Source organism: Trichechus manatus, unplaced genomic scaffold, assembly GCF_000243295.1.
Source record: "Trichechus manatus latirostris isolate Lorelei unplaced genomic scaffold, TriManLat1.0 scaffold00080, whole genome shotgun sequence".
In the NCBI taxonomy this organism is placed as follows: Eukaryota; Metazoa; Chordata; class Mammalia; order Sirenia; family Trichechidae; genus Trichechus; species Trichechus manatus.
This window is the reverse complement of record NW_004444016.1, coordinates 11,540,074-11,544,502: the sequence shown is the minus strand read 5'-3', so window position 1 is coordinate 11,544,502 and position 4,429 is coordinate 11,540,074. Positions and strand designations below refer to the sequence as shown.

Genomic DNA, 4,429 nt, shown 5'->3' with positions numbered 1-4,429 from the left:
TCCCATCAAAGAATTAACTAACTAGGCAGCCGTGAACACTAAATAACCAGCTGTCTGATTTTTGGTAAGTTACTTAACTTCTCTGAGACTCAGTTTCCATAACTGTAAAATGAGCACGATAATGGTACCTACCTCATGAAGCTGATGTGAGAATTAAATGAGATAATTCATGCAAAGTACTTAGTACAATGCTTGGCACTCCGTATTGAGAAGCACTCAATAAACAACAAGGAAAACTACCATTTATTGATCACTTACTTTATGCCAAAGACTCTGAGTTAGGCATTTTCATGAAAACCCTATGAAGTTGGTATTGTTATACCTATTAATCAATAATAAGAACAACAAATGGTAATTAAAAAAAAAAAAAAAAATCAGATGACCCTAGCAGCTGCTTCTAATAAAATCCCAATCAACTAATAGACAATTGTTTGGCATAATGGCTGATGAATGTGGGCTCTGAAGTCAGATAGCCTGGATTTAATCTCAGCTCTGCCACTTAACCAGGTGACCTTGGGCAAATGACTTAACCTCACTGAGTCTCAGTAGTCTTATCTGGAAAATGGGGGTAATAATTATACCTATCTAATTGAGAGGTTAATTGAAATACTTTTAGCCCACAAGAAACGAATGCTTAAGTTGAAAACAAGGTGGTGATTAGGAGCATGCTAGCTGAGCTGGAGTCTCTGGCTGCTCCACTTACTACCTCGGTGACCTTGGGCAAGCCACTTAACCTCTCTAACCTTGGTCTCTTCATCTTAAGATGAGGAGGCTGTTGTATGTATTAAATGAGTGAAAGTGCATAAAGTGCTCACTTGGTAAATGATCAATAAATGTGTAAGCATGTTTATAGACATAGGTTTTCATAACTGATGATGTCAAGCAGGAAACAGTAAGCATCTGACTGGTGTCAGAGGCAGGAAAGTCTCTGAGACTTCTGAGGAGGCATGGGCTAGGTACTGAGTGGTAGTCAGAGATTAAATCTGAGTTGACCTCAAATTCAATTCAATGCAACATTTACTGTATCAGGTCCTGTACTAAGTTCCTGGGCTATATAGAAGAATAAGGGTATTTTCTGGTGATGTTTCCAAAAAGATTATAGGTAAAAAAAAAAAAAAAAAAAACCTATGGAGTAGTTCTGTTCTGTAACACATAAGGTCGCCATGAGTCAGAATCAACTAGACATTGATGGGTTTGGTTCCAACCCCCGTGCTGTCTGGGGCTGGGACAGGGATGACTCAGTGATAGAATTCTTACCTTCTATGCAAGAGACCCAGGTTTAATTCCAGGCCAATGCACTTCATGTGCAGTCACCACCTGTCTGTCAGTGGAGGCTTGTGTGTTGCTATGATACTGAACAGGTTTTAGAGGAGCTTCTAGACTAAGACCGACTAGGAAGAAAAGCCTGGAGATCTATGAAAACCCTATGGATCACAATGGTTTGATCCACAATCCATTATGAGGATGGTGCAGGACCAGGCAGTATTTTATTCTGTTGTGCATGGAGTCACCATGAGTCAGGGGCCAACTTGATAGCAGTAAACAAGAACAACAACTGCACTTTGGAAGAACAGTCTGTCTGGAAGGTTAGGGAACATAGAACAGTGACAGTGTGTTCTGTCTTATACTAGAGACAGGCAGACTGAAAGGTGAAGAGGGATAAGAAGGACGAGAGCAGTAGACTCCCACTGGGGAGATGGGATGAGTCTCAGAGGAGGTAAAGGAGAAAAGTGGGTACAAGGAGCCATGTATTAATCCATTAAGCCACAATTTGTCTTAAAAGAATCCAGACATCAGTGAATATGAAAAACATCATTAAAAAAAAATTGAAGGTTTTTTGAGAGGGGCTTAGATAATAGATACCGTATTTTTCCATTTTGCCGTGTGTAACTGCAGGATCCCAGGTCATCTGTATCTTCTCAAATTTAACTGAGCTAAGATTGGGTTCTCAACAAAGAACATCTAACTCTGCCTTGTATTTCTGCATTAGGCAAGATTTTTTTTTTTTTTTTTTTAATAGCAAGTGACAGAAACCTACTCAAACAGGCTTAAGGAATAAAAGGAATTGATTGGCTTGCTTATGTAGATCCAGGGTGTTTTTAGCTTAAGGCAGATCTACGACCTCAAACACCCATGTACTGGCTCTCCTCATCTCTCAGTTCTGTTTTCTCCCATCTTGGCGTTTTTCTCAAGCGGCTTCTCCAATTTAGCCACCGCTACAGAGAATCCCTCTTTACCAATATTTCCTGCAAAAGTTGCCAGTATATTTCCATTGTCTTGGCTTGGAACTCATGATTAACCCTGACCAGGGGAATGGAGTATTCTCATTGGTCAGGCCTGACCATGTGTAGTGTGGAAACCTTTGGGTAAGGTCAGTAATACCCAAACTGAGTGAACTGAGAATTGGAAGGGTTGGTTCCACAGAAGTATGATAGAGCCCAGAAGAACTTTTATCCACTACTGCTAGTTAACCAGTTGCAATTGAGTCAATTCTGATTCATGGCAACCCCATGTGTGTCAGAGTAGAACGATATTCCATAGGATTTTCAATCGTTAATTTTTCAGAAGATCACCAGGTCTTTCTTCTGAGGCTCCTGGGGATGGACTTGAACCTCCAACCTTTTGGTTAGCAGCCAAACATGTTAACCATTTGCACCACCCAGGGACTCCACTACAGTTTCCCCTAAAAGAAGAAGAAGGCAGGGAGAGAAAGGTAAAGAAATGGAAGGGAAAACAGGACCTCATGTGCAAAATTAGTTATTTCCCTACCTATTAACTCAACCATGGATATGCAGTCATCTTTATCATGGATTAAATTCTTTTGAACTCCAAAGCTATTATATTCTCCATTTTTATTTATTCCCAGCCTTTTAATATTTTCTAACTCTGATTGTCCTTGATTTTTATAGTCAGTGCTAGGCAAACGAGAAAATACATTTTGAGAAAAAAAGTTTCCTCTATTCTCAAAATAGCAGAGGCTGTGTGTGATTTGGGCTCCTCAGTACAACACTTTTGATTCTTAAAGCTGCATCAGTTTGGACTTCCTGGGATATTTCTACTGAAGACTAATCACAGTGGATTATTTAGATGTTGAGCCCTGGGGACTGTGACCTTGAGTTTGATCTCTCTCTGTCTCTCTCTCTCTGCCTGTGAACAAAGATGTGTTTACACAGAGGCAAAAAATATTCCCCAACCAGACCTAAAGATTCTGGGACGCATGGGCTTTTTTGTCCCTTTGAAAGAGACAGAATATTGGAAAGTGCTTTTAGCTTTTCTTTATGCACCCAACCTTTTCTTCTTTTTTATTTTATGCTTTTAACAGTTGACTTTGATTCTTCAACCAGTATACCTATTTCAAAGAAGAGAGCTAGGTACCATGGAAAGCTTCAAAAAGTGAAGCTGCAGAGTACACTATAACCCTTTATTCCTACTTACTTTTCCATTATAATTGTCATTTAAAAGCGCTTTGGCCCCAAGGCTGGAAGTCGGAAGCTTCAAGTTACCATAGCTGCCAACACCCTTCCTGCATGTTTGATGATGTGAATGTAAAGCACAGTCAGGTCCTGAAGACTCATTCTCCTGCACTGTCCTAAACTTTAAAGAGTTCAGATTTAACAATTGAAGAAGCTTACCCGCTTTCCATGTGAATCCATAAAGGGATGGACCTACATCCCTCAAAGCCTCAAAGCCACAGGCTTAGCCAGTCAAGTCACACAAATGTCACTTGGATATTTTGTTGTTGTTGTTGTTAGGTGCGGTTAAGTCGGTTCTGACTCATAGCGACCTTATAGAACAGAGTAGAACTGCCCCATAGGGTTTCCAAGGAGCGGCTGGCGGATTCGAACTTCTAACCTTTTGGTTAGTAGCCATTGCTCTTAACCACTGCACCACCAGGGTTCCACTTGGATATTTGATGCCCTGAATTTTTCAGCTCCTTTCAGTCATTAAGAAAGATTACTTGTGTCTGTCCTATAGCCACATGTGGCCTTGGGAGATTTATGCATGTAAATCCAGTTACCTCTATGAGCTCTGTATTGAGTGAGCATTCTAGGCAGCTTTGGCAGAACCTGATTTCTCCTGAATTGCATCACCGCACTTCTCCACTCAGTAAGATTGCTGCAGAGCAAAGAGAAGCTGAACTGAAGGAACGACTCCAAGACAAACTCCACAACACACTGTTTACACAGCTTGAGAGCTACCAATGGGTTCTGCCATGTGGCTGGGCTTCAGATGGCTTGTCTAGACACCTGGCCATCCAAGCAGCCATTTTCCCTGATTCATGATGGATTCTGGAAGGCTTTATTTATAACGCAAGGAGGCTTTCACACACGCACACACCAGAAAGAAAAGGAAAATCAAAGGATTTCTACAAATAATGTCCTTGAATTGACATGAAGCTTTCCACAGTTCTCTAGGCTCTGTCTAAATA

The 4,429-nt window shown here is 40.8% G+C and overlaps 1 non-coding gene across 1 annotated transcript; it reads right to left on the bottom strand.

Moving 5' to 3' along the window:
- Positions 1-2,591: 2,591 nt before the first annotated feature.
- Positions 2,592-2,665, bottom strand: TRNAS-GCU (transfer RNA serine (anticodon GCU)). The gene has a single exon. It is a non-coding gene; the product is annotated as a tRNA-Ser (tRNA).
- Positions 2,666-4,429: the final 1,764 nt, after the last annotated feature.